Raw genomic sequence first — 13,588 nt, 5'->3', positions numbered from 1 at the left:
TTTCTCATTTTAAAAAATCACCATTTTTTAGTGCGTGAGTGAGCCAAATTCTATACTTATGACTTAAAGTATACTTGCAATCACTTTACAAGACTAAGAAATGAAGTTAAACCTTTATCTTGAGTTTCTTGAGTCTTGAAGTCCAATTCGGGTTGTTTCCGGAAAACTTGGTAAAATGACCATTTTGCCCTTGGTCATAATTTTGACTTTGAAGTGCTAATTCACTTTAGTTTTTGCTATAAAATCAACAAATCATTAGTAACAAATAATAATCAAATATTTGTTAATCATCAAAACAAGGAGACTTAAGAGTTTGGGTCAACAATCTCCCCCTTTTTGATGATATCAAATATTTGATTATTTTACAAGGGAAAGAAGATATTTTTAAATATGAATATTAGATTAGCTCCCCCTTAATGTGTGCAAGGATAAAAGAAATTTACCTTTTAGTTTTACTTTGCATGATTTTGTAAACTCCCCCTCAATATATCACTTAAGTTCAAATAACATTGTTAGTCTTAGATATTGAGGTTTTGCCAAATATTAAAAAAATAATCCTATCACTTCTCCCCCTTTTGATTCATCAAAAAGGATGGCAAAGGAATTCACAAAATAAATTATAAACAAACATAGATTAAATAGTTTAAGCATTCATACATAAGGCATAAAGCCATGCAAACACATAAGTACATAGAAAAATAAAATAAAACATAAAGGAATGCAAGACTAGAAAAACATGCAAATGCCTATGATGGTGGCCCCCCAAACCGCCTCATGTAGGCCCTCATCTCCTCCATTTCATTACGAACATCTTGGAAGCCTTGTGCCATGTCATTCCGCAGGTTGGTAAATTGAGTGTTCATGTCGGTGTGAAGACGAGCAAAGGCTTCCTCAAGGTTGAATTGAGATGCTTGAGGCATTGGAGCTTCTTCTTCATCGGCTTGCTCCTCGTCTTCACTTTCGCTTGCGGGTAGCCCAAAGCTCTCCTCTTCTTCACTTTCGTCGCCTACTTCAAGGCCTTCTTGCCTTCTTTGGCCTCTTTTGGGAGTGAAGACCCACTTATTGTTGATAAGAGCATACCCTAAGCTTGTGAAAGATTTAGGACCGAGCTTATCCCCTTCGGTAGGATCAACCTTCTTTTCACCCGAGAGGGGAACTCCTAAGAGAGGTAGGAGGTAGCTAAGGAGAAAGCCAAATGGGAGGGACTTAACCATGTTGGGTTTATTCACATCAACAATAAATCGAAGAATAAGATGCCCTAGGTTGATTCGTGCTTTTTTGGTGAGGATAAGGTATAAAATGAATATATCGATGTTGTTGACCTCATCCTTATGACCACTTCTAGGAGCAAGATTGTTGATGATAAAAAGTTGGAGAATTTTGGCTTCTAAAGTAAGATTGTGAAACTTTGGTTTGATGAAAATGGGGCCTTCTCCACAAAGGACTCTAGAACACTCATTCATAGCAAAAAGTTCATCATTCTTAAGAGTGGTTTTTGGTTCTAGGAAGAGTCCCTCATTTGGTGCTCCTAGCAAGTTATTGAGAGATTCTACATTAAGTTCAAAGGGGACATCTCCAATAGTGCCTCTAACTCCTAGGGGTGCATGGTTAGGTTTGATGCAAGCATAGAAGGCTCTAACCAACCTAGGGTACATGGGTGTCTTAATATTGATAAATGATTTCCACCCTAACATTTCAAAGTGATAACTGAATTTGACACAAGCTAGGCTTGGAAGGTCACAAAACTTACCTTTGATAATAGGCCTAGAGGAGAAAGCTTCATGGAACCTATTGAAGTCCTCTTGGTTGAAGAAGAGAGTGGGTTCATTTCTGCCTTTAGCCCTTTTCTCCCTGATTTGTTCAGCATTGAGAACCCTCTTGCTCTTCCTTGGGTTGGATGATGAGGCCATTGAAGGGAAAACAAGAAAAGAAAGAGAGTTTTGGAGAGAAATGGATGATGAAGTGAGGGTTTGAGGGAGTGATTTTTGAGAGGAAAGAGAGAGGAGGCTTGTATTTTAGGGTGTAGAGTCAGAATGGGGAAAAAGAGTCGTGGGTAGGGTTTTTATTTTGAACAAAATGCATTTAAAAAAAAGGCAAAAAAAAAACTGAAGGGCTGCTGTCAGGCGCCAACCGGAATTCCGGTTGGTCTGTGCACAGCCAACCGGAATTCCGGTTGGTGCACCAGCCCAGCCCACTTTTCGAAAAAGTGCCCAAAAACTTTGTTTTTAACCCAATTGACTCCAAACTTTTTCTAACACCTAAAATATGAGAAAATGAACATCCTCAAACAAGAAAATCTGAAAAATGTTGAAAAATGACGATTTACGGTAAGTTTTAAAAAAGAATTCAAGAAAGCCAAAAACCTACCAAAAACGAAATCTGTTCAACCAAATTGAAAAATTATTTTTCCAGCAGTTTAAGAATATTAAATATGAGGTGTGTGAAGTGACGGAATCGAAAAATATTGAAAATTGAGAATTTTGGGTAGATTTTTCGAAAAATGCCTTAAAAGGCCTTGAAAAGGAGAAATCTACCAAAAATGAGTTGTATGCATCCAAATCGAAAAATTATTTTTGCAACACCTCCATAATGTTAAATGTGAGATGTGGGAAGTTACGGTTTTGAAAAATGATGAAAATTGAGCATTTTGGGTAGATTTTTCGAAAAATGCCTTAAAAAGGCCTTGAAAAGTAGAAGTCTACCAAAAATGAGTTTTATGCAACCAAATCGAAAAATTATTTTTGCAATAGTTCAAATGTGTTAAATGTGAGGTGCTCAAACTGACGGATTTGAAAAATGTTGAAAATTGAGTAAGTTTGGCGAAAAACACTCATTTAGGCAAAAACTAACAAATTTTCAATACTTAGCATACCTAAAAATTGTTCAAAGAGTAATTCAAGCATAGAAACCCTATAGGCATACTAGATAGACTTATTTAGACAAGTTTAAACACATAAACACATATACTAGGCACATATGCAAAAATTCACATATTTACTCAATCAAAAATGAGTTCAAAGTTCACCAAAGATTCATATCATGACCTATAATTTGTTATCCTCAAAGACATATATCTAATAGGTCAAGTGTTATAAGATTTTGCTTATTTATGCATAGAATCATATTATAGTGAGAGTATACATGCATAAGTAAGTAAGGAGAGATATGATATTCAAGTAGCTAGTAAACCTTAAATTTCATTTATGTTGGTCATTCCTAGCTCTCTTCTAATAAAACTAAATCTCTCATCACTAAGAGGCTTGGTGAAAATATCCGCTAGTTGGAAATTGGTGCTCACAAAATCTAGCATAATGTCTCCTCTTTGGATATGGTCTCTAAGGAAGTGGTGCCTTATATCAATATGCTTGGCTCTAGAATGCAAGATTGGATTCTTAGAGAGGTTAATGGCACTAGTATTGTCACACTTTATGGGTGTACATTCAAAATCAACATCAAAATCCTTAAGAGTTTGTTTCATCCAAAGTATTTGAGCACAACAACTACCGGCGGCTATGTATTCGGCTTCGGTTGTGGATAGGGCTACCGAGTTTTGTTTCTTGCTAAACCATGACACTAAAGAGTTTCCTAGAAAGTGACATGTTCCACTAGTACTTTTCCTATCCGACTTACAACCGGCAAAGTCCGCATCCGAGTAACTAATGATTTCAAAGTTTGAGTTCTTGGGATACCAAAGTCCTAGATTCATTGTGCCTATCAAGTATCTAAAGATTCTCTTAACGGCACTTAAGTGGGATTCCTTGGGACATGATTGGTACCTAGCACATAGACCAACACTAAACAAAATATCGGGTCTACTAGCGGTTAAATATAATAATGAGCCAATCATACCTCGATACTTGGTGATGTCAACATCCTTACCACTTTCATCCTTGTCCATCTTTATGGAGGTGCTCATAGGGGTTTTCATGGACTTTGCATTGGCCAAGTCAAACTTTTGAAGTAGATCCTTGATATACTTGGATTGACTTATGAAGATTCCATTCTTTTGTTGCTTTATTTGAAGTCCAAGGAAAAAGTTGAGCTCTCCCATCATGCTCATCTCGAATTCACTATGCATACACTTTGAAAATTCTTCACAAAGAACATCATTAGTAGCACCAAAAATAATATCATCAACATAGATTTGTACTATAATAATGTCTTTTGATTTTCTTTTAATAAAAAGTGTTTTATCCGCTTTTCCCATTGAAAAACCATTTGAGATAAGAAAAGTGCTTAAACGATCATACCAAGCTCTAGGAGCTTGCTTTAAACCATATAATGCTTTCTTTAATTTGTAAACATGGTTAGGGTGTTTGTGATCTTGAAAACCGGGGGGTTGAGAGACATAAACCTCTTCCATAATGTATCCATTTAAGAAAGCGCTTTTAACATCCATTTGATACAAGACAAAATTCTTGTGGCATGCAAAAGCTAATAACATTCTTATGGACTCAAGTCTTGCTACCGGGGCAAAGGTCTCCTCATAATCAATTCCTTCTTCTTGATTGTAACCTTGGGCCACTAATCTAGCCTTGTTACGCACAATGACCCCATGCTCATCTACCTTATTTCTATAGACCCATTTTGTTCCAATCACCGATTGGTGTGACGGTCTTGGAACTAACTCCCAAACACCATTTCTAATAAATTGATTTATTTCTTCTTGCATAGCTAGAAGCCAAGATTCATCGAACTCGGCCTCTTTAAAATTCTTTGGTTCAATTTGAGAAATAAAAGCAATGAAATTACATAAGTTTCTAAGGGAGCTTCTAGTTGTGACTCCTTGTGAAGGATCACCTAGAATTTGGTCTATAGGATGAGCACTTTTGAACTTCCACTCATGAGGGAGGTTAGAATCCATACCTTTGCTTTCATTTACCTTTTCCTCGGGTAGTTCCTCTTTGGGAGTTTGTGATGGAGCGTTAGATGATTCTCCAATGTCAAGCTTTTGAACCTCTTCTCCCAAACCTACAACATCATCATCTACACTTTTGCTTGTAGGAGGGTTAGACTCATCAAATGCAACATGAATAGATTCTTCAACAACATTAGTTCTTTTGTTATAAATTCTATAAGCTTTACTATGTGTTGAATAACCTATAAAAATTCCAACATCGGATTTTGCATCAAATTTTCCAAGGTTGTCCTTGGTGTTCAAAATATAGCATTTACATCCAAAAACTCTAAAATATCCAATGTTGGGTTTTCTCCCTTTCCAAAGCTCATAAGGGGTTTTATTCATGTTAGGCCTAATGAAAACACGGTTCAAAATATAACAAGAAGTATTAACGGCCTCGGCCCAAAAATATTTAGGTAATGAGATTTCATTGAGCATTGACCTAGCCATTTCTTGAATTGTTCTATTCTTCCTTTCGACAACTCCATTTTGTTGTGGAGTTCTTGGAGCCGAAAAGTTATGGTTAAAACCATGTTCATCACAAAACAATTCTAAAGCATCATTGTCAAACTCTCCACCATGATCACTCCTAATGGAGGTGATTGAATACCCTTTTTCATTTTGCACACTCTTACAAAATTTAACTAGATTTTCCAAAACATCATTTTTGAGTTTCAAAAATATAACCCATGTAAATCTAGAAAAATCATCAACAATCACAAATGCATAGTATTTACCACCTAGACTAGCAATTCTTGAAGGACCAAATAAATCAATATGAAGCAATTGCAAAGGTCTAGAGGTTGAAATCTCTTTCTTGGAATGAAAAGATGTTTTAATTTGTTTTCCAAATTGGCATGCATCACAAAGTTTATCTTTAACAAAAGGAATAGATGGCAAACCAACAACAAGATCTTTTCTAACCAACTTTGAAATAGAATCCATACTAGCATGTCCTAATCTTCTATGCCACAACCAAGAATTATCATTCATAACGGTTAAACATTTATTTTTGCTATCAAAGGAATCAACATCAATAACATAACATTATCCTTCCTTTCTCCAACAAAAATAACTTCATTGGTTGAAGCATTTTCAATGGAGCATTTTGAGGATTCAAAAACAACACGAAAATCTTTATCACATAGTTGACTAATACTAAGTAAATTATGTTTAAGGTTATCAACAAGAAGCACATTTTTAATACATGGAGAGTATATGTTACCGATATCACCAATGCCCAAGATTTTTCCTTTTGAATTGTCTCCAAAAGTGACAAAGCCACTTTCCTTGCTCTTAAAACTCGAAAATCTTGATGGGTCACCGGTCATATGCTTGGAACAACCACTATCCAAGAACCACAAGCTTTTGCTCTTCCTTGTTGATTCCTACAAAAATAAAATCATTTGTTGGCCTTTGGTACCCAAACAACTTTGGGTCCTTTCTTGTTAGTTTTGGAACCCTTTGGTACCCATTTGGTCTTGCCTAGATATGCATATCTCTTTACATGACAATATGAAATAGTATGACCATCTTGGTTACAATATGTGCATGTAAAGTGTGGTAGGCTAGTTGGTTTTACAAAGAAGTTTCTCAAAAAATTTTGTTTCCTACTAGGATCATATCCAATACCACTTTTTCCAAAACCACAAGATTGACTCCCTAGCATAAGTTCATAGCCTTCTTTACCTTTTGTAAAAGTATATATGTCATTCTTAAGGCTTTTTATGTTATCATGCAATTTTCCAATTTCTTTCTTATAAGAGGAGCAAGTAGTACATTGAGATTTAGTTAAGAGTTCTTTTTCATTTAATTTCAAAATCTCAATTTCTTTTAATAGCATGTTGGTCTTTTCTCTAAGAGTTTGGTTTTTAACAAGCAATTTTCCAAAATCATTAAATAGATCCTTAAATGAACTAGACAACTCATCATATGGTATTTCTAAGTTATCATCATCATTTTCACTATCATAATCACTTTGGCTAGAAATGCTTACCCCATCATCAAGAGCCATCATGCACATGTTAGCTACTTCATTCTTCTCCTCATTGTCGGAGTCCTCCTCATCACTATTTAGCCAATCCGCCAACATTGCCCTTCCTTTGTATTTATTTTTCTTTCTCATTGGGCAATCCATCTTCATGTGACCGGGCTTCTTGCATTCGAAGCAAATTGGTGGATCATCTTTGCTCCTTCTTTCTTTTTCTTTTGAATCACTTCCTCTTTGTGGCTTCTTCCCAAAGTTCTTCTTGAATTTCATGAACTTTTTGTACTTCTTTGTGAAGAGTGCCAAGTCCTCCATGTCGCTACACATGCTATCCTCATCGTCCTCACTAATGGCACGGGAGGAGGAAGACTTGAATGCAATAGTCTTCTTTTTCTTCTCAACTTCCTCTTCATCTTGTGCACTCATGAAAATTTCATGGTTCATGAGTGAGCCAATTAGTTCTTACAAAGGAAGTGTTGAGAGATCCTTGGCTTCTTGAATGGCAATCACTTTGCCTTGATAGGCTTTGGTGAGACTTCTCAAAATCTTGGTCACCATCTCCTTTTGTGAAAGTACCTTGCCAAGAGAATTCAAACCATTAGTGATAGTAGTGAAACGAGTATACATGTTAGCAATAGTTTCATCCGCTTTCATCTTAAAGTTCTCATATTGAGTAGAATTAATTTGAATTTTAGTTTCCTTCATAGCATTTGTTCCTTGATGAGTGACTTCAAGCATTTTCCACATATCATAAGCGGTAGAGGCTTGTTCAATATTTTTGAACACATCTCTATCCAATCCACATATAAGTGCATATTTAGCTTTAGCATTCTTAGAAAGCATTTTCTTATCTTCTTCGTCATATGCCTCATATGTCTTAATAACTTCTTTATCATTAATGACATGTTTAGGAATGTAAGGACCATTAGACACTATATGCCACAAATCATAATCGATAGATTGAAGATATGTTTCCATCCTAATTTTCCAATAGGGAAAGTCTACTCCATTAAAGAATGGTGCTCTAGTTGTGCTTAGACCTTCTAACATGTTATTTTGTGAATTACTTGGAAACGCCATGCTCTAGATTGTAAAATCTAATCAATTAAATGAGCCCTAGCTCTGATACCAATTGTTAACCCAAGATATGTTTCCAAGAGGGGGGGTGAATTGGAAATTTAAACTAATTTCGGAAATTTAAAACTTAATATGCCAAATTATGTAATAAATCAAATTTATCAAGTATAAGCAAATAATATGGCAATCAAATAGATATAGCAAATAGTTAAACTTGTAATGTAAAGAGTTGAAGGTTAAGAAATCGCAAACTCTCGAATTTTACAAGGTTCGGTAGAACTAAGCCACCTACGTCCTTGGTCTTCAAAGCTAAGGACCTAGCTTTGAGTTCAACTATCGAGCCAAGTTAGCGGGCTTGACTAACCCTTACAACCGGGAATTTTTCACCAAGGTATTTCCAAACCTCTTACAATAGTTTTCCACCACCAAGGACTATCAACCTCTTTTTCGGATTGTTGAAGTGCCAATCTCACTCTAACCGGGTTGTTTACAAAACCGGTGCCAACCTCACCTCAATTTCAATATGGGAATGTGTTTGATATTACAAGCAAAAATCACTCTAGAAGTATGATAATACAATGAGAAACCTAGAGTGATTAGCAAGCACACTTAGAAGAAATAAATACAAATTTTGGCTCAAGTGTGTGAATATGTGTTTGGATGAGTTAAACTTTGAAAGCTCTTTGAAATCAATGGATTTGGTTTGGTATATGTAATAAATGCTCAGCCAACAACCAATTTGAAGTAAAAGACGAGTTTATATAGAGTTTGGGAAAAAACTAGCCGTTTATAGCCGTTAGGGATTAATTTGCGAAGTTGTCTGCCGCGAACCGGAAGTCCGGATGAGGGAACCGGAATTCCGGTTGGAAGCAACCGGAATTCCGGTTGCCCATCCGGAATTCCGGATGGCAAACAGAGAGCAAAAACAGTTTTAAGCCTATTTTCCCATTTTTCAATTCTTTATAACTTTTAGCTCGTTTATCCGATTTCAAAAATTCCAATTGCGTTACGACCGTATCGGGATGTATTTTCTTAAAAGTGAATTTAGGATAATTATTTCTCATTTTAAAAAATCACCATTTTTTAGTGCGTGAGTGAGCCAAATTCTATACTTATGACTTAAAGTATACTTGCAATCACTTTACAAGACTAAGAAATGAAGTTAAACCTTTATCTTGAGTTTCTTGAGTCTTGAAGTCCAATTCGGGTTGTTTCCGGAAAACTTGGTAAAATGACCATTTTGCCCTTGGTCATAATTTTGACTTTGAAGTGCTAATTCACTTTAGTTTTTGCTATAAAATCAACAAATCATTAGTAACAAATAATAATCAAATATTTGTTAATCATCAAAACAAGGAGACTTAAGAGTTTGGGTCAACATAGTGGAAGGTTTAAATTCCTGTCTTTTGGACTTTGTATGGAAGATAGGGGGGTCTTTGTAGTGGGAACGACATAAAGGACCCAGCCCTCCTCCATACAAGCCCAATTGTTAAGGCTCATTTACCTGAGTTGGACTTAATTGTATAGGTTCATTATATTAGTTAAGCCTAAATATTGATTAGCAAAAAAATAATTCTAAATTAATTGAATTTGTTTAAATGTGACACTTTAGAATTGATAAGAAATTATAGGTCATTGGTTTTAAAATTTTTAATCTGTTTAATTTTTTTTAGGAAAACCATAGCCATTAATTTTCTAAAAATAAATAATAAAAATACTATTTTTAATTTTATAATGAGCTTATTTTAAGAATTTTATTCGATCTCCACCGTTGGTTTAACATAGTCAATAACTTAATGGGGCCTCGAGGCGCTTTGATTCATCCCCCTACGGAAGGTGTTCATTAGTTATTTTGACAAGGTTAGATTTTGAAAGATAGATAATTTTAGGTCAAATTCTACTAGACTCACCCCTACGGTGACTACAAAGACTAACTCTATGATTATTGAAATCGTGGGTCTAGCTCATAAAATAAGAGATTTTGTTTTCTTATTTTGATCGAATAGTAGGTTGTTAATAGTGGTGTCTATTATTAAATGAGTTTACAACTCTATTTAACTAGTGGTATTTTTTACTCTCGCCAACCGGGACAAGGATATCATAGATTAGTTAAAAACCTAAAGAAATAGAGATATGATTGTTTTTGGTAATTTTTCTCATATCTTACATATTTTTTATATATGTTGTGCTATTTCTTGAAATTTGTGTGAATAGAAGTTTTATTGGGCAAATGTGATTGATTTCTATTTTATTGGTAATTTTTAGTTTTGAGTTATGGCTGTGTCTACTCCCGTCCTTTCTCAACTTTCGATGGAGAAACTCACTGGAGAAAACTTCCTTAATTTGAAGCAGAATATCAACATAGAATTTATTGGTGACAACTCTGAATTCGTCATGATTGAGGAATCCCCAGAATGAGCACCGTCAATGCTTGTGATTGTACCGTAAATGCTTGGATAGCACCGTCTTTGCACGTTCGTGATGGCACTGTAAATTCTCGGATGGCACCGTGTCTGCACGTTCGTGCTCAACTCAACTATGGTCTGACGCAGCTCATGAACGAGCTTCAGATTATTGAACCTATCATGGGTGGACCTAGTAAAGGAGGTGAAATTAAGACTACTGATGTTGCTGCTCATCTAGCTAAGGCTGAAGCTAACCATACTTCGTCTTCGACAGCTGGAAACAAGAGGAAAGGTGCACAAATAAACAACCCCAAGCCTGCAAAGGATGCAAAGACGAGTGCACAACCAAGTGCACAGATGCCTAAGGGGAAGAACAAGAAAAACAAGAAAGGTAAAGATAAGTGCTTTCACTGCAAAGAGAAGGGGCATTGGAAACGAGATTGCCCTAAGTTTCTAGCAGCGAAAAACAAAGGTAATGATTATAGTTCATTTATCTTGGAAACATGTGTTTTAGAGAATGATAATCCATTTGGATTATTGATTCTGGATCTACTAACCATGTTTGTAACTCTTTACAACTTCTTGAATCGTGGGAGGAAGTGAACGAAGGCGGCTTAAAGCATAGAGTTAGGAACAAAGCATTCGTTGCAGTCCAAGGTAGAGGAAGAGTTCGTCTGAAGTTCAGAAATAAATTTTTAATTTTAAAAGATGTATTTTTTATTTCGGATTTTAGTAGAAATTTAATTTCAATTTCCATGTTGCAATTAGAACTATTTGTTATGACTTACAAAAGTTTTAATATATCTATTTCTTTCAATGGATCACAATTGTGTATTGCATGTTTAGAAAATAGGCTTTATATTCTACGACCTAACGAACCCCTCGCTCTTAATAATGATTTATTCAAAGTAGCTAAACCTAGGACCAATAAATGTCAAAAGATTGATAACAATAATATGATGTATTTATGGCACTTGAGACTAGGTCACATTGGCTATGATTGGATTCAAAGACTTACAAAGGACGGACCTTTGAGGGAACTCACCTTAGGTGAATTACCTGTCTGTGAATCTTGTATAGAAGGCAAACTGACTAAGCGTCCATTCTCTGCAAGGGGTGATAGGGCCAAAGAACCACTTGGTCTTGTGCATTCAGATGTTTATGGACCTTTGAATGTACAAGCCAGGGGTGGTTTTGAGTATTTCGCCACTTTCATTGACGATTACTCTAGATACTCATGTCTTTACCTAATGCATAGGAAATTAGAAACATTTCCAAAGTTTTAGGAATTCCTAGCAATGGCTCAGAACCAATTAGGTAAAACGTTAAAGATCTTGCGATTTGATAGGGGTGGAGAATATTTGGATATGCAGTTCCAAGATCATTTAACTGAACTTGGGATTTTATCACAACTTACTGCCCCAGGTACTCTGCAACAAAATGGTGTAGCGGAACGCCGAAACAGAACTTTATTTAAAATGGTTAGATGCATGCTTGGTTACTAAAATCTACCAACTTCGTTCTGGGGACATGCAATTGAAACCGCGAATGAGATTCTCAATGTCGTGCCCTCAAAATCAATCCCCAAAACACCTTTAGAATGCTGGAATGGTCGTGAACATAGTTTACACCATTATAGAATCTGGGGGTGTCCCGCTCATGTCCTGAGGAAAAAGGAGGGAAAGCTAGAATCGCAAACTAAAGTTTGCATGTTTGTTGGTTATCCTAAAGGTACTCGGGGTGGACTTTTCTATAGTCATTCAGAAAAGAAAGTGTTTACTTCTACAAATGCTACAATTCTGGAAAATGACTATGTCCAGAACTTTAAACCTCCCAACAAAGTAGTTTTAGAGGAGATGGTTAAAGAATTGACTCCAACCAATGTTCCATCATCATCAATGCAAGTTGATGATGAAATTCCCATTCTTCACGTCCAACCGACGCAAGTCGGTTTAAATGAAGAAAGTACCACTGTTCCTGAGCAAACAGTCAAGGAGCCTTGTCGTAGTGGGAGGGTTTCTAGGAACCTAGTTCGCTATGGTTTGGATGGTGAAACCAATATGGTTTTTCGTGACACTAGTGATGATGATCCATTATCTTTCAAACAGGCAATGACTAGCCCTAAAAAGGAACTATGGATCGAAGTCATGAAACAGGAAACGGAGTCCATATACTCAAATTCCATCTGGGATCTTGTGGAAGCACCTAGTAATTTTCTAAAGTACCCAGGGCACCTTTGAATGTCTTGAAGCAAATGCAGAGCCCGTAGCCTTTTGCAGTATGGGTCATTGATCTGATCGGGAAACTACCCAAAGGGAAAGGAGGAGTATAGTTTGCAGTAGTTGTTGTGGATTATTTCACCAAGTGGACCGAAGCCGAACCACTAGCAACGATCACCTCGAATAAAGTGTTATATTTTTTGGTTAAGAATATAATATGTAGCTATGGTCTGCCCAAAAAGATAGTCTCTGATAATGGCACTCAGTTCGATAGTGACTTATTTACCGATTTCTGCACTAGACATGGCATCACGAAAAGTTTCTCCTCGGTAGCTCATCCGCAAGCCAATGGGCAAGTTGAAGCCATAAATAAAACTTTGAAGGATACTCTAAAAAAGCATCTAGAGCAAGCCAAGGGTGCTTGGGCATAAGACTTACCAGAAGTCCCTTAGTCATACAGGACCACTGCCCGGACAGAAACTGGTCATACCCCCTTTTCCTTGGCATATGGGTATGAGGCCATGTTAGCTGTGGAAGTAGACCCACCATCTCATCGGAGAACCATGTATGACCAAGAGGAGAATCACCAGTTGCTAGCTAAATCTTTAGATTTCCTTGAGGAGAGATGAGAAAAAGCAAGCTTGAGAGTTGCTGCTCATCAGCAAAAGGTGGCCCGCTATTTTAATTCCAAAGTGAGAGATCGAAAGTTCCAGGTCAGAGATTTGGTCCTCAGAAAGGTGTTCATCAGAGACCCGGCAGCTGGAGTACTAGGACCAAACTAGGAGGGACCGTATCAAATTGAGCAAGTTTTTCCACCCGGCACTTACAAACTTGCTTGATTAAATGGAGAGCTAATCAGGAATTATTGGAATGGTGAGCACTTGAGGAAATATTATCAATAAATACTGCTTACAGAGTAGTAGCTTTGTCTCAAGAGTTTAACTTGTTATTTAAGTTTGTTTGTGAACTGGCTATTTGCTAACCAGTCATGTTATTTTGA

The sequence above is a fragment of the Humulus lupulus genome, chromosome 3 (assembly GCF_963169125.1).
Source record: "Humulus lupulus chromosome 3, drHumLupu1.1, whole genome shotgun sequence".
Classification (NCBI taxonomy): Eukaryota; Viridiplantae; Streptophyta; class Magnoliopsida; order Rosales; family Cannabaceae; genus Humulus; species Humulus lupulus.
This window is presented reverse-complemented; position numbering follows the sequence as displayed.